At 36.9% G+C, this 18,223-nt stretch overlaps 1 pseudogene; it reads right to left on the reverse strand.

Moving 5' to 3' along the window:
* Positions 1 to 5,314: 5,314 nt before the first annotated feature.
* LOC111719497 lies at positions 5,315 to 16,757 on the reverse strand (annotated as a pseudogene).
* Between the last annotated feature and the right edge of the window lie 1,466 nt (positions 16,758 to 18,223).

Below are 18,223 nucleotides of genomic sequence, written 5' to 3' on the forward strand. Positions count from 1 at the left end.
AAGAACTTACTGTTTGATAAAAATTGCTGGGAAACTGGAAACTAATATGGCAGAAACTAGGCATTGATCCACACTTAACACCATACACCAAGATAAGGTCAAAATGGGTCTCATGACCTAGGCATAAAGAATGAAATTATTAATAAATTAGAGGAACACAGGATAGTTTACCTCTCACACCTGTGGAAGGGGAAGGACTTTATGACCAAAGAAGAAGTAGAGATCATTACTGATCACAAAATAGAAAATTTCAATTATACCAAACTGAAAAGTTTTTGTACAAACAAAACTAATGCAGACAAGATTAGAAGGGAAGCAATAAACTGGGAAAATATTTTACAGTCAAAGGTTCTGATAAAGGCCTCATTTCCAAAAATATATAGAGAATTAACTCTAATTTATAAAACATCAAGCCATTCTCCAATTGAAAATGGTCAAAGGATATGAACAGACAATCAGTGAAGAAATTGAAACTATTTCTAGTCATATGAAAAGATGTCCAAGTCATTATTAATCAGAGAAATGCAAATTAAGACAACTTAAGATACCACTACACACCTGTAGTTGGCTAAGATGACAGGAAAAATAATGATGATTGTTGAGGGGATGTGGGAAAACTGGGACATCGATGCATTGTTGGTAGAGTTGTGAACGAATCCAACCATTTTGGAGAGTAGTTTGGAACTGTGCATACCTTGATCCAGCAAGTTACTACGGGCTATATCCAAAGAGATTATAAAGAGGAAAGGGACGTATGTGATCGAATGTTTGTGGCAGCCCTTTTGTAGTGTCTAGAAACTGAAACTGAATGGATGTCCATCAGTTGAGAATGGCTGAATAAATTGTGGTATATGAAAATTATGGAATATTACTGTTCTGTAAGAAATGACCAACAGGATGATTTCAAAGGCCTGAAGAACTTAACGAACTGATGCTGATTGAAATGAGCAGGACCAGGAGATTATTATATACTTCAACAACAATACTATATGATGACCAGTTCTGATGGACCTGGCCGTCCTTAGCAACGAGATCAACCAAATCATTTCCAATGGAGCAGTAATGAACTGAACCAACTACGCCCAGAGAAAGAACTTTGGGAGATGACTAAAATGGTCATGTATACTTATTATGTATCTAATTTATATTTTAATGTATTTAACATGTACTGGTCATCCTGCCATCTAGGGGAGGGGGTGGGGGGGGTAAGAGGTGAAAAATTGGAACAAGAGGTTTGGCAATTGTTAGTGCTGTAAAGTTATCCATGCATATAACCTGTAAATAAAAGGGTATTAAATTTAAAAAAAAAAAATTCATTAATATCATTTCCATTATTTTCCAGTGAACTGTGAGAGAGGGTAAGTGAAGTGATTTGTCAAACCTCTGACTCCAAGTTTCCTCAATTGAGCGAACTCTTATTGTAGAATTATTTTAAAGGTAACCTCTAAAAACATACAGCTAAAACCTCAAACTTTGTTGAACATTCAAAGTTGCAACAAAGGCATTTAGTGAAACTCAAGACAGATTTTTAAAATAATAACAATAGTTTAATTGTTAATCCAATCATTGAATTGACATTTTAAAGAGGCTTTGTTTAATCTAATAAATGAGGAAATTTATCTAGAATAGTTAAGCACATATAATGAAATTTACATAACTAAGTAATGAAAGAGCTGGGACTTTAATTCGTCATTCCTTATTTCCTAGCATCTGACACTTACAAACTATGTAACCTTTAGCAAACTGACCTCTATAAAATTTAATTTTTTCATCTGCAAAATAGGTGTAATAAAAACAAACACCTAACCTCTAGATTTGTGGCAAGATAAAATGAGATGTTTGTAAAGTACTTAGCCAATTTTAAAATGTTAGTTAATATTAACTATTATTAATAGGCTAAATTTAAAATATTCCAGGACATTTTCAAAAATAAAGACAAGAGAAAATATGTAGGCTTTTCACTTTTTCACTGGGTTTATTTCAAAAACTATAAACATTATTCACAGCAGTTTAAATATACAAAGTGTAATTTCAAAGTAAATCCATAATCTTACAAGAGTTATGACACCTATACAATACTTAGTAGGCAGATGTCATGACTTTGGATAAAGAAAAATTATATGTGCATACAAACATATACATAGATTATTTTTCCATCAGAGTACCTTTTTCCCCTTATTTTCCTTTTTTTTTTTATTATAGCTTTTTATTTATAAGATATATGCATGGGTAATTTTTTAGCATTAACAGTTATAAAACCTTTTGTTCCAATTTTCCCCTCCTTCCTCCCAACCCCTCCACCAGACTGCAAGTAGATCAATACACGTTAAATATGTTAAAGTATATATTAAATACAATATATGGATAAATGTCCAAACAGTTATTTTGCTGCACAAGAAGAATTAGACTTTCAAATAGTATACTATTAACCTGTGAAGGAAATCAAAAATGCAAGCAGATAAAAATATAGGGTTTGGAAATGTTATGTAGTGGTTGACACTCATTTCCCAGAGTTCTTTTGCTGGGTGTACCTGGTTCAATTCATTACTGTTCTATTGGAACTGATTTGTTTCATCTCATTATTAAAGAGGGCCAGGTCCATCAGAATTGATCATCATATAGTATTGTTGTTAAAGTATATAATGATTTCCTGGTCCTGTTCATTTCACTCAGCATCAGCTCATATAAGTCTCTCCAGCCTTTCTGAAATCATCCTGCTGGTCATTTCTTACAGAATAATAATTTTCCATAGCATTCATATACCACAATTTATTCAGCCATTCTCCAATTGATGGGCATCCACTCAGTTTCCAGTTTCTGGCCACCACAAAGAGGTTTGCCACAAACATTCTTGCACATACAGGTTCCTTTCCCTTCTTTAAAATCTCCTCAGAATATAAGCCCAGTAGTAACACTGCTGGATTAAAGGATATGCACAACTTGATAACTTTTTGAGCATAGGTCCAAATTGTTCTCCAGAATGGCTGGATGTATTCACAATTCCACCAACTATGTATTATTGTCCCTGTTTTTCCACATCCCCTCCAACATTCCGCATTATTTTTCCTTTTCATTCTAGCCAATCTGACAGGTGTGTGGTGGTATCTCAGAATTGTCTTAATTTGCATTTCTCTGATTAATTAGATGCTATACCAGTTGGTGCATATATGTTTAGTATTGATGTTGTTTCATTGTCTATGCTACTCTTTAGCAAGATATAGTTTCCTTCCTTATCTTTTTTTAATTAGAATAATTTTTGCTTTGGCTTGATCTGAGATAAGGATGGCTACCCTGCTTTTTTGACTTCACCTGAAGTAGAATAGATTCTGCTCCAGCCTTTTACTATTACTCTGTATGTACCTCCCTGTTTTAAATGTGATTCCTGTAAACAACATATTGTAGGGTTCTGAGTTTTGATCCAGTCTGCTATCTGCCTCTGATTTATAGGAGAGTTCATCCTATTTGCATTTATGATTAAAATTACTAATTCTGTATTTCTTGCCATCTTATTATCCCCAGATTATGCCTTTCTTTTACTTACTCCCCACTTCCCCATTTCCCCAGTATTAAACTTATGGTCACCACTTGTTTCATTGGGCTCTTTCCCTCTTTAGAATCCCTCCCACCCCCTTTGAATCCCTTCCCCTTCCTTGTACCTTTTCTTTATTACTCTTTTCCTTTTCCTCTCCCACTTTTTAATGAGATGAGCGAAATTTCTCTGTAAACCAAATATGCCAATTATTTTCTCTTTGAGCCAACTCTGATGAGAGTAAGATTCATACAATGTCCACCCCCCCCCCAAATTCCCTCAGATATGATAAGTTTCCTTTGTCTCTTCATGGGATGTAGTTTTCTCTTTTTATCTCTGCTTTTCCCTTTTTCTGATACATAGAAATACAGTTCTCAAGAGTTTTGTTTTTTTTTGTTTTGTTTTACCTTTTTCTGCTTCTCTTCAGTCCTCTAGTTGGAGGTCAAATTCTTTGTTTAGTTCTGGTTTTTTCCTTAGAAACAAATGAAATTCATCTGTTTCATTAAATGTCCATCTTCTTCACTGGAAGAAAATGTTCAACTTAGCTGAGTTGTTTATTCTTCGCTGCATTCAAAGTTCTTTTGTCTTTTGGACTATCAGATTCCAAGCTCTTGGATCTTTTAAGGTGGAAGCAGCTAGATCTTGAGTGATCCTTATTGTGACATCTTGTTTTTTGGATTTTCTTTTCCTGGCTGCTAGTAATATTTTTTCCTTAGTCTGATAGTTCTGAAATTTAGCCACAATATTCTCTGGAGTTTTTATTTTAGGGTCTTTTTCAGAAGATGTTCTATGAATTCTTTCAATTCCAATATTACGTTCTGATTCTATTACATCTGGGCAGTTCTCTTTGATGATTTCCTGGAAAATAATATCTGGGCTATTTTTTTCATCATAATTTTCAGAAAGTCAAATAATCCTTAGATTATCTCTCCTAGATCTATTTTCCAGGTTTCTTGTCTTTCCAAGTAGATATTTAACATTTTTTTCTATTTTTTTCATTTTTTTTTTTTTTTTTTGGTTTTGCTTGACTGATTCTTGGTGTCTCAACGAATCATTCATTTCTAATTGTTCAGTTCTGATTTTTAATGAGTTAATTTCTTCATTAGCTTTTTTAAAATTTCTTTTTGTATATGTCCAAATGAGGTTTTTTTAAAGAACACTAAGGTTTTAATGAGGGGAACAAGAGTTGTTTTCACCAATATAGAGTCACATTACAGTACACCAATACTGACAGCATTCTTTTTGTCTATTTTTGGTACATAAGATGGAATCTCTCTATATAACCTTACAAGGTTTCAGAAACTAAAAAGTAAAAAAAAAAATTGTTTACAGCTTATTTAAAAATTCTGAAAGACACTGCAAGTTCTAAACTTTAGTAGTGCTAACTTATACAGTCATTGGGTTAAGAATGCAGTAAGCCCCCCTTCAAAGGAAGCTTGGTGACAGTGGAGTTGTGCAATATGGATATTTCTTACTACAAGAAAAGAAATTACACATGTCACATTTTCATTCATATTTTGTAATGTAAAAAGTTACAAATATACCTAATCAAATAAATAATTTTTAAAAATGAATTTGAATGTGTTTGTTAAGTATTTTAAAACCACTACATAGAATAACAGCAATTTTCACTCACATATTATTTACATGGTAATACACAGTGTGGGTACACTGCTATAAAACTCAAAATAGAATCAGTAAACTTGAAATGTTTTCCATAATAAAGATCTAGCAGCATAACTATCTAATGCTGTTTTTATCCCAAGTGCTTCTAAAAAGTTTATTTTAATCTGTGTCTTCATCCAGTTCATAATTGTTTTTATCATAAATATCTTTTCCTAAAAGAACCTGTACAAGCATATTTTTCAAGGCATTTTGGTCCGGTGAAGTAGAAGAATACCAGACAGGACTATCTGTTGAATTTGAACACTGGTTGCATGTAATGGGCTGAGGTTTGAGCTGATGCACTGAGGTCCCAAGTACATGAGGCTAGATAGTAATTGGGCTATACTCTATTAATATACATGATTGGATTAAGAATGGTCCCTGCCCACTCTCCTTGCAAGTCCTGATGTGTTGTATAGGAAATGACGATTTTGGTGGGTGGAGGCAGAGAGGGAAGAAGACAAGCTGGGAGAGATTGGGCTGTTTTTCATTCCCTGTGGTAAAACTGTCCATTCATATCTTTTATAAGGCTCAGCTAAGTTAACGCTGGGCACTGAAAAGGCAAATCTTTTCATATCCTCCTTATCCAGAGGGATAGAATAGAAACAATCATATTATGACCCAAAGGCCATTCTCTGGCAACTGAGTAGGAGATGGAAGTCAGGCTGAAGAGTTCCCTAGTTTCCATCTGTTCTTTTTTCTTAAATCCGTCAACATCCTCCATTTTTCCAGATTTCTTTTACAACAAACATAAATTCAAAGGACTTAGAGAACGTTTTTAAGTGTCCTTGGTCAAGCTTTCCTTCTATATCTAAAAGGCCTGAATTTTATCTTTACTTAAGGGCCACTGCTCTATCCCACTTTATCAGTTTTCCATTGGATGGGAACAGGTAAAGTGTTGGAGGCCTTCAACAGCAGCCTGCTTAAAAACCAAGTACTCATTTTAATCCTAATTGCTGTAAAACTCTCTTCCCCACAGATTGTGGGGTTTTTCAACTTAAAAAGGGTGAAAACTCCTGTTTGCCTTCAAAGTCCATCTCATAGGGGCCCTCCAGCTTAGTCCTCCTACACCAGACATGGGGTTCTGCAATCTTTGGCCAGTATGGGCCAGCTGGCACCTCAATGACCTCCGATCTGCACCAGTGTCTACAATCCTTCCAATGGAGGCCATTTATATAGATTGTGAGCATAGATCGGTCCAGTTTTACACTGCTGTCAGTAAACTTGGATTTTGTGATCTGGAATCAGAATCTGGGTGACTATCCCGGCTGATTAGGATTCTGTAGGTAAACCTGATGCTACTATTTCTCCTGGGTGATAAGTCACACATTGTCTGCCTTATTGGTGCTGGGATATTATTCCATTCCCATTTCCCACATCAGTATGTGGATGGACCCTTTTATATTACTCCCAGGAGGTAAAATGGTCAAACCTACTGTGCCTGGAGGCAAGGGATCCATAGGCTGGAGGAACAATTCCCACCTCTCCAGGGGGTTTCAATTGTCTCAGCTCAACAACTCTATTCTCCTAATTGAATCCCTTTCTTCCATCAAGGTTGCTTCCTGGCTGATTGATTTGTAATCCTTTCTGCCATCTTAAACCTTTATTTCCCATATTGGGGTATTGGCGTCTGGCCTCTCTGGTGCACCATTGGCTGCCACATAAGTTTTTGCCTGGGGCCCTGGGCCCCTTCCAATTTCCTGAACCTGTCCTTTCTGATTCTCAGGAATCATTGGTTCTCTGAGACATGGACTTGAAAACCTCAGGAAATTGGTTCCCTAACACATAAAAGACTTTTCAGGACCAAAAACTCAGGGGGATCATTGGATTCCCTGACATTGAAACAAATGGACAATGTTGGTTTGGACTATCTCTTGGCTGCTAAGAAGGTGTATGTGTGACTGTTGTTTACATACCCCCTTCTAGGACTTCGGTTTTTTCCAACACCATGTTGATTTATATTGTTTGTATTCTGCTACTTGTGTTTACAATTCATGTTTGTTACACCCATCGACCTGCACTGACAGGGAGGGTCATCCCTAATACCTCTGCGTTATTGCTTTGCGTAATACCTCCCATGTGATGGGTTTGTTTAAGACCCTTCAGCCCAGAAACCCCATAGCAACCTCCATTTCCCTTTGGTCTTTTCATCTCCTTCCTGAGATGTCAGGGAGGGCGTGATATCTCCTTTTTGTGCTTTCCCTCCTTCCCCAGGAATTAGGGAGGCTGAGTCACCCCCCTTGGGGGCTCGACCTCCCTGAGGTCAGGGATGGCATGACCACCAGTGTTCTAAAAAAAGCGGAAATGTAATGGCCTGAGGGGTTTGGGAGCTGATGCCTGGGTCCCAAGTACATGAGGCTAGAATAATTGGGCTATTTTTAATATACATATTGGATTAAAAGTCCCTCCCCTCTCCTTGCAAGTCCTATGTATTTGTTGGAAATGACGTTTTGGTGGGTGGGGCAGAGGGAAGAAGACAAGCTGGGAAGATTGGCTAGTTCAGACTCAGCTGCTGGTTGTTGGCTGCTGGTCGGCTGCTTTTGACTCAGCTCACATTCTATCCCGATTCTCTTACCTCCGATCCTTCCACTGAAATAAAGACGGCATTTTCCCCTAACCTGAATTCCTGTCTCGTGCTGATCTTAAAATATACGATCGTGATCACCTCCTTTTCGGTGCTTTCACCTCCTTCCCTGAGAAGTTAGGGAGGCAGAGAGAGAGGGAGGAAGACAAGTGGGGAGAGATTGGGCTGGGTTCGAGACTCCAAGCTGCTGGAGCTGCACACATTGCTATCGCCGATTCTCTTCCACCTCTGATCCTTCTTCACTGAGAATAAAGACTGACGATTTTCCCCTAACCTGAATTCCTGTCTCGTGCTGATCTTAAAATATACGATCTTAACAGTTGCAAATAAAAAAATCAACAACAACAACAACAAAAACAAACAAACAAAATGAAAACATCTGTTCTTTGATTAAGATTCTGTGGACTTTTTGATAGTTAGCATTCAAACATTTTTACAAGACATCTAGAAAGATTGGCTGTGTTTTCAATTTGTTCAAATACTGACTCATAATTCCCATGTTTTCTTTTTACAGTAGTAATTTTATCTTCACTATCAACTCCACACAAGCAAAACACTTGATATCGAAGACATGCTTTGTTTTCCATTGTAACAGAATTTTTTTTCCACTGCCTAAATATGGTGCCAAAGGAAAGCCTTAAATGTTGTTCCACTGTTTTAAGGCCAAAATATTTAGTGTTAAAGTAGAACATTGTGTTCAGAATAGCTACTGGAGAGTGTGATCCTAGCTGTTTAATCCTCCAGAGATAATCTTCTTCAATACGAGAAAAAATTGATCCATCTGGAAGTATACTTGGTTGCCAACTTCTAAGAATTTTACTTAATTCTTGTTTAAATGTCTAGTAACCTGTCAATAAATATGTTGTCTTTTCGTTTGCTACCACACAAGTACTCTTGAATGCCAAGGCAAAGATAATAGATGCTGTCAGATGCATAATTCTCTCCATTTAGCCTTCGAATTTCCTTGACAAAATGGGTCAACCCTTAATTAATTGCAGTTGTAGTGTGAGATAGTAGATCCTCTTTTAACTTTATTGACTTAGTGGATTTTAGTTCATGCAATACCAGTAGATCTTCATCAAGTTGTTGAGTTTTGATCCAGTGTTTCCAGGCAATCACATCATATTTATATTTGAAAGAAAAGCTGCATTCTGAATAATCAGAACTATCATCATGGGACTGGTATCCTGAGACAGCTTTTTTTTTTTGCCCCTTCTTTTTAGACTGAGGTCGTGACTGCTCCTCATATTCTTCTCCAAAGACAGGTGGTAATAGAAATTTATTTTCCATGTCAAGCTCTTCTGCAGCTCTAGGAAAATCAATTTCAATGTCAAGGTCTGGTTCATATGGAACATCAGGCATTTTTGCTTGTGTTTCTGTGTTAGAATTCTTCATGGCATCTGTATCTACTACTACAACTGTTTCAATAATTACACTGTTAATGTCAGTGGCTTCTGTTTTTTCTTCTTCTTCAGCTATTATAGCTGTTTTCATTATAAGAAGCTTATCACCAAGGGGCTCGGAACATACTTTATTCTTAAATTCCTCAGGCACTACAGGCATTTTTTCATTACTCTCCAGTGGAGTAGGGAAAAATATAGGTACTGGCACTGGAATAGGAACAGCAGTAGGAATAGGAATGTTCTGACTATATATGTGCATGGCTACTGAAATAGACACAGGCACAGGTACAGGAACCAGAACATATTCTGTCTTCCAATTGCCTTCTGTCTGACAAGATTTTGTTTGCATGTGAGGTTTACAATATATGGCTTTTGCCATTGTCAAAGGTTTACAAAGCACTGGTTTGTTCTTCATCTCTGTTAGGCATTGGGGAAGGAGGTGGTGTTGAACTCATCACTTTTGTCCAAGGTGTCTGATAGCCCTGATCATAATGTAAGTTTTCAGGTCCTTTTTGGGTTGCCATGTTAGGTTCATTCTGCTGACAGTAAAAATGCAGTAAGCAGGGCTAATCACAGAAATGCTTCATTTCCCTATGCCACTGCACATGTTCTTTAAGAGTTCCTTGGGATTTACAACAGTCACACCTTGCAGCCTTATATTACCAATCTTGAATTTTTTTACACCATTCTTCACTGCACTATCACCACACCACAAGTTCTTTAGTGCTCCCTTTTTACAAAGCTGGGACCAATAGTTTCAAGTAACACATCTCAATCCTGAACATCTTGCAAAATCTTGTTTATAAAGTAGCTTGCATCCTTCACTACAGAACGGCCTCTTAATTCCAGAGAAATTCAGTGTTTTATGCAGTCTTCTCCTCTTGGCAGTATTCACAATATGTAACAATGTAATGCAACTTTTTATAATCATTGGAACATGTTTTGCTGCAGAACTGATGTTTCAAGTGTGTTTCTTGTAAATGACATATTGTTGGATTCTATTTTGTAATACATTTTGCTATCTGCTTCAAATGATGGGTGAGTTCATCTCATTCATATTCACAGTTATGATTGCAAGCCTCATTTCCCTCATCCAATTTTCTTCTATTAATTCTACTTTCTCTCTTTATCCTCTTCCTCTTCTAAAGTCTGAATCACTGCCTTCTTTTTTCTTCTCTTCCTCTTACATTTCTCCTTTCCTTTGTCCCATTCCCTTTCTATTTTGTGTTGGGTATAACAGATATCTATTGCTAAATGTGTGTGTATGTGTATATCTGTGTAGTGTTCTTCTTTTTTTTAAATGTTATGGTTCTCTGTGGGAGCAGGTTTCTTGGGGAGGTTCTCTGGAGGCAGCCTTAGTTTCAGTTCTGATCAATAATCACCTCAAACACAGCCAGGGATTTAAGTACAGTCTTTTATTGTCTCTTTCAAAATAGTCTGGTTAGTTTTCTTTGAGGACTATCTCTCTGCTTGATTCCAAGAACTTGCAGCTTGTCTTTTTGCTCTTGCAGCTTTTGCCTCTAGCTCAAATCAGACTCCTGACTTCTCAATCTCCAACTGACACTCCCCTCTCAATCTTTTCAGCTGAACTCTCCTGACTGAGCTCAGCTGTTTTAATGCTGTAAACTCAAAGGTTTACTCCTCCTCTGAAAGTGGGATTATGGGAGGTGTGAATTTGGATATTTCATACTGAACTCTGAAATCTCCCAAATGTGTGCACTAATGTGTGAGCTAATGTGTGAACTCTCAAAGGTGTTAACTTAAGCATTTCTATCAATACTAGTGACTTAACACCTTATAAGGATTTGCTCTAATGTGTGAACCAATAATCATTGTATCAATTCCATTGAGTTAACACTAGGATTCTATCACATCTGTGTGTCTTCCCTCTTTAGATGTGAATGAGGTGGAAGCATTGCCTGTTACCTCATCACTTTTCCATTTTCATTGTAAAAGTTCTGGCTTGGTGAATTATTTTATGTGAGATAATTTTCCCCTATCTTCCCCTTCTTTCCCCTTTTCCAAAGGCATCCCTCTTTTTTGCTATGCATATTTTACATTAATCCAACATAATCAGTGCACTCCCACACCTTCTTTGTTTGTTGTTGAAGACTTCTTCTAACTGCCCTCAAAATGATAGTTCTTAGAAATTGTGTATCATTTTACCATATAGAAATATCAATAGTTTGACCTCACTGAGTTCCTTATGATTTATCTTTTGTTTACCTTTTTATATTATATTTGAAAGTCATATTTCCTATTCAGCCCTGGTCTTTTCAGCAGAGATGCTAAAATTTTCTCCATTTCATTAATTTCCTATTTTTCCCTTTTAAAGTTATACTCAGTCTTGCTGGGTTGCTTATTCTTGGTTGTAATCTCAGATAATTTATTTGTTTATTTGTGTTGTATCACATTCCAATCTCTCTGCTCTTTTAACAAGGCAGCTATTAACTCTTATATGGTCCTGTAGATCCACAATATTTAAATAGTTTCTTTCTGACTGCTTGAAATAATTTCATTTTCTCTAGGTAACTCAGGAAGTTGGTTCTAATATTTCTGGGAGTTTTCATTTTGGGATCTTTTTCAGCTGGTGATCAGTGGATTCATTACACTTCCCTTTTACCCTCTGGTTCCAGCATGCTGGGGTAGTTTTCCTTGATAAATTCTTTATATATCATGTCTAAGTTTTTCCTTTAATCATTGCTTCAGGTAATCCAATAATTCATTAAATTATCTCTCCTTGATCTGTTTTTACGATCAGCTTATTTTCCCAATGAAATGTTATACAATTTCTTCTATTTTTTATGGAAGTACTTTTCTCCTCTACTTTCTTTGCTTTCTCTATGTATGTGATGTATTGGTATATGTATATATCTTCCCTGAATGTATAAGGACAAAAATGAAATAATATTTGCCCTAAATTAGCATATTTACCTAGAAAGCAAACAACATATGAATAGAAAAATAGATATGGAATGTACAGAAGACAATACAAAAGAATTTCACACAAAAATATGATATCAATATATAGGAGTAGGATATCATCATATTATATCACATCATCATTTCATATAAATGTTGGAATTAGCAATTTCAGGTTATGGATGTCAAAACTGAACTATACATATTGAAAACAGAGAGATACTATTGTGTTCAGAACAGCAACCATGTCAGTTTGAATAGAATAAGGTGTTTTGAGAAGGAAATATGTGCAAGAAAATATATGTGAATGGCATTTCAAAAAATACTTTTCTATAGAATTATATGCAAGTTATTTTCTACTTTAAATTAGAACCTTCATTAAGGATTTACTACAATATTTCTTCATAGTTTGGAGGTACACTAGAATGTCAAAGACATCCTAGTCTTTGAAAATAACTAGTTCAGTGTTGGTATTTGAACTTGGGGGCACATAAGAAAAGGTAGGTGTCTGACTTATTGAAATAAATTTATTGTCTTCCTTATGTTGAACAAAACTGCATTTAAGGAATAAACCCAACATGTCCATTAATTATAATCTCTCTAGTATGTGGTTGTTATAGCCTATTTGCTAATATTTCATTTATTTTATATCAATATTTTCTTATTCATAGATCTATTCACAGCCACATTCTGTTTAAAATGATTCAATAATTGTTTACTGAATCCATACATCCAAACCTTGGGCCTATGGAGCATTAAGAGAGGATTGATATTTCTTTTATGAGTGTTCACAAAGATATTTTAAGAACTGCTCATCCTACTTTGGTGTCCCCCTATCACCCATTTTTCACCTGTGGCTCTAAGAAGCTGTAGCATTCACCACAGCCACACCGGCTTTGGTAAAACAGATGAGTCAATACAGGTTGAGTGCAATTGACAAGTTTTAAACTTATCAGTGAGTTAGCAAGATGTTCACCCCAAGCATGTGAAGACTTTCATCACGAGAGCAGATGAAAATGACCTGTCCTGGTGGATTGGTGGAATGCGAACAACTCTTTTTCAAAGATAAAAGGGCACTTCAAGCAGGTGGTATGGAGCATTTTAGAGCTTGATCAGCTATCAAAGTTATTAAGGTCATAGATGCATTCTGGGCATCACCAGTGATCAAGACTTTTGCTTTGAAAATGGAGAGTGAAACTGTCAACAACTCTGTCTTACTTTAATACAATTACAAGACATCATATTAACCAGATGTCTTTTGTCCTCTTCAAAAACAAAGAAAAACAATTGCCCAATATTCTGCAATTCTGATTTGAAGATTATTTCCCCCCACTTTTTGGGGGGGAAATTCTCTAATTCTACAATGTGTGACAATGACTGTGTACTCCTTTTATTTTCTGCATTGTCTTTAATGCTAGAACTAAGTAATTAGCAGTCTTTAAATGTTGTGTCCTGCTTTCTAGACTCCCCAAGTTGGGGTGACAAAATGTACCATCTTAGTGGAGGAGTGATGAGGCAAGACTCCCAAGAATGGTTAAAATATAGAGTCCATTTATTCCAAATTCTTTCACCCTTAAATAACCAAAGCAACACTGGGCATATGCTAAGTATATACTGTGCAGGTGGGGATCACATAAACAACTTGTTATTGTATGTCAATTGCCATCTGGTTTCACTCTGCTTCAATCACAACACAAGTTGTCACTGTCCCCTGACTTCTCAGGAAAGCTGAGAGCCCTTAGCGGAGATGGGGAGCCAAACCAGACATTGTTAGCAGGTTCCCTTTGGGCTGAAAGGGCCCTTACCCAGAGTTTCCCCCACTATCTGTGGCCTTCTATATTTCTCCCTTTCTTTTGTTTTAATTGAAGCAGGTATATATCAGCGATTAAGTCCATCACCATGGGAGAAATCACATAGGAAAGTTGTAATATCATACAAGAAAGTGGTAAGACAACAAGCAATATGAATAAACAAAATACTATAAAAGATTTCCATGAGTCCCAAAAGGAATGTGTAGAAAATAACTATCAATTCAAAACCAGACATACACTTCCTTCAGCAACCAAGATATAGTCCAAAGACAATCTATTGTCCATCACTTCATATGTCAGGGAATCCAATGATTCCTGCAGGTTATGAAGTCTTGAATCAATCTCATTAACAATTATTTTTGATGTTCTTGAGTCAATTGTTATACACAAAGGGTTAAATGTCATGTTTTTTCAGTGGTGGACACAGTCAGAGATGGAACCACCCGATGTTTCTTGGGTCTTGTCCTTCATTTCGAACGTTTTCTCTTTTTCTATCTCTCTCTGATGGACAAGGTAGATACAGCTCTGATTCTTTCTCCATCTGTAGAGATATAAGCAAACCCTCTTGCCCTAGCAGTTAACCTTCCATTCACCGGATCTCTCCACATTACCTGGTTATTATCTAAAGCTATTGGAGCTGTTCACATTGGACACTGCCCTTCTGATGGATTAAGAAACTTGTCGGTTGAAGCCAGTGCATCTCCATCAAAAATCAAAAAACTAATAATATATAGAGTTAAGTTTAGAAGTTCTCTAGGTTACCTGTGCCTTCCCCTCTCTTTTGTTTTTGTAGGAGCATCTTGATGTCTCTGTTTCTTCTCTCTAATATTACCTGTCCTTGAGGATTAAAAATAATACGAGTGGTATGTAAAATCTGATACTGTGCACAAAAATGTGCAAAATGTTTAGAATTATATGCAGGTCCATTATCTGTTTTTATTGCTTGTGGCACACCCATAATTGCAAATGCTTGTATAATGAATTCAGTGATCACTTGGGCTGTCTCTTTTGCTGCTGGTATTGCAAAAGAAAATCCTGAAAAGATATCCACTACAGCATATATTTTCCAGATTTCTTTTTTTATAACAAATACAGGGGAATTCTAAAGTCTTAGAGAAGGTTGTAGATATCCTAGTCAAGTTGCTCCTGTACTACATCTAATAAGGCCTGAATTTTTTCACTTGTTAAGGGCCACTATTCTACCCACACTGATGTATCAGTTTTCCATTGAATGGGAACAGGTGAGAGTGTTGGGAGGCACTGGACCGCAGCCTTACCTAAAAAAAGCCAAAGTACCTAATTGTAATCCTAACTGTTGCAAAATGTCTCTTCCCCATAGATTTATAGGGATTTTTTTTACTGCAAAAGAAGTAAAAACTCTTGTTTTAGTTTCAGATTTCCATCTCACTAAGCACTAAGTTTAGCTGTTATCAATCCTCTCATGCCAGACATATGCATGTTTGCTGTAATCTTTGGCCAGTGACTAAGATATTAGCCACCCATTCCCCAGTTTCCCAGTCTAATTTCTGTCTCTTGAGAAAAATTTATTCACTTATGGGAACTGTGGGAAACTTTATTGTATCGTTTGAAACAAATCCTGCATGTCTAGGAAGCTAGGCCTTATTGCTTAGAGACCATTAAATTTTTGGCCTGGAAATTCCCATAAGAAATGGAATGGGGTTGATATAGCTTCTAGGGGAGACACTAATAATTTTAAGGTCCCCTGACCTCAGGGGCTTCTTTTTTAACAATAACTCAGTGATTCTAAATCTTCTGGCTTTGAAATCTATTATCCTGAATATTCAAACTGCTAAATAAGACACTGTTTTGTCAGCACTCTCAGGAGGTGAAATGGTCAATCCTACTGTGAGTAGAGGCAAGGGGTCTATAGGCCAGACAGGGATAGGTTTCAGCTCTCCAGGGTATATTTCAGTAGTCCCAGCAGCATACAGCTCTATTCTCCCTAATTGCAATCCCCTTCCCTCACTGGCTTCCTTAAAGACTCTCTGGGAGTAATAGCAGTTGCCATCATAACCCAAGTGTTTTTGCCTAGGGTCCTGGAGCTGAACCCTGCCTGTCTTATTGAGAGCATAGTGGGTGGGCAAAACTGCTTCATAGGTGGTGCTGATGGTGTCATTGCTCTCCCATTCCTCTTCCTCCTCCCTACACCCAGGAAGACAGAGTGGAGGGAAGAGTGTCAGGAGTTGGGGAATACACTAATGGAGCTTGCTCAGGTATTGGCAGAATTGAAAATGAGCTTTGAAGGTGAAAAGCAAGCTCATCAGCAAGGTACTTCAGGTACTTAATTCCTTTTCTGCCCAATAGGCAATGGTACTTGAGATACATAACTCTCCTCTTGCCCAATTGGCCATGCTCTGCAAATCTCCTAGAGTAGTAACAAGCAAAATAAAACAGTAAAATACTTGAAAGAAAGAAAGAAAGAAAAAAAGAAAGAAAGAAAGAAAGAAAGAAAAGACTTCCTTAGCTCTGCTCCACATGCTGTATCCTCCAGGGCTATACACACCAACTCTCTGCTTGTTTTCCTTCTGATCCTTTCTTGTTTGGCTGCCCAAGTTAAAATCTTTCCTTGTTTTAAAACTTGTAGGATTCCTTAAAACCAATTTTACTCCATTATATTCATTTAGCTGTTCTCCCACTAACTTCCATGTCTCTGGCTTCAAACTCTCCTTCTTACAAAGGCATGGAGATGCTCACTTCAGAGTGTCTGAGAATTCAGTGATCTGCTTCTGAGTTACCAACAAACCTTGTTTCTCTGTTAACCTAACTAAGCATGCTTCATACTTCCCTTGGGGTGGAGGCTCTGTTGTCACTATTTGCCCCATTTCTCCTGAAAACAAAAGTGACTAGTTTAGCCCTTAACCAATTCTTCCTACTTGCCTATTCTATACTTACTTTATTCCTAAGGTCACAGGACTCCTCCACCAAATTAGGCTGATGGCTTCAGTGGAGCTGATTTGTGCCCTGCTTTGCAAGGCCCCACAAATCTAGGACCCTAGGCCAAATTGTGCTGTGTCCCGCTTTATTAGAGCCCTCAAATTGGGGTGACAAAACATACTTAGTGGAGGAGTGATGAGGCAAGACTCCCAAGGATGGTTAAAATATGGAGTTTGTTTATTCCAAATTCTGTCACCTTTATATAACCAAAGCAACACTGCACATGCATTAAGTATATACAGGGCATGTGAGATCACATAAACAACTTGCTATTGTTTTCCATTTGGTATCACACTGCTTCAATCTCAACACAGGTGGTCACTGCACCCTGACTTCTCAGGAAGGCCGGGAGCCCTTAAGGGAGATGAGAAACTGAACCAGACATTGTCAGTACGTTCCCTCTGAGGTGAACGGTCTTATAACTCAACCGGAGTTCTCCCACTATCTGCAGCCCTCTAAATTTATTTCATTTTTTTTATTCTCTTCATATAAGCTACTCTGTTACTCTTTTGAGTCTAACATTCATTGTTTATCCTATATCTAACACACTAAAAAAATAAATGATGCTCAGTCTCTCTTAACAGATTCCTTCACTTGCACATTCCTATCCTTCATGCAGAAGACAACTAGGAATTCATTTTACCTTTAATCTAATTCACAATTTGCTGAATAAGTACAATTTGGGCATTGGTTTTCAAGGAAGAATAGAAATTACTTGAGTCTTTGTGTTAGCTTTTCTTTCTGAAGTATTTACTGTAGGATATTCTGTCTTAGGTAAAAGCAACAAGATGAACTCTTTTCTCACAACTGCCTTAGGCCCTTCCCATTAGTTAAGTTGTACCCCTATGAAACTGCAAAGTCCCCTTAAAATTTCCATGAATTAAATAAACAATGGTTTAGCCTTTTTCAGAAAGCGTCAATTGGGTAAATTTCTTAGATAAGAGAAGGAAAATTATGATGATGCCTCAGTGCCTTAATGTGTCATGGATCTATTTTGAAGGGGAAGAAAGACCTTTTCTACATCTAAAAGTTAGCCAATTAGATATTACCAGGATTTGGAGCTCCTGATCTCTTGAAGGACATTCCATATTTCATAATTTACTACATTGATTAGTAATATACATTTTTCTTTGGAAAAAGCAAAGAAAATTGTCAACCATCAGAAAGTCAACCTTTTGTCCCAAAGGATACACAATGGAGAGACCGGGAGAGAACAAATAGGCATTCTTGCTTTATGTTCATATTCATTAATTACCCAAAGAATGTCTCCATATTTGCCTGCTACCAGACTATGTCACCCTGACATCACTGAAGCATCAACATTAACAAAACACAATCAAGGTAATAAATATTT

The sequence above is a fragment of the Sarcophilus harrisii genome, chromosome 1 (assembly GCF_902635505.1).
Source record: "Sarcophilus harrisii chromosome 1, mSarHar1.11, whole genome shotgun sequence".
In the NCBI taxonomy this organism is placed as follows: Eukaryota; Metazoa; Chordata; class Mammalia; order Dasyuromorphia; family Dasyuridae; genus Sarcophilus; species Sarcophilus harrisii.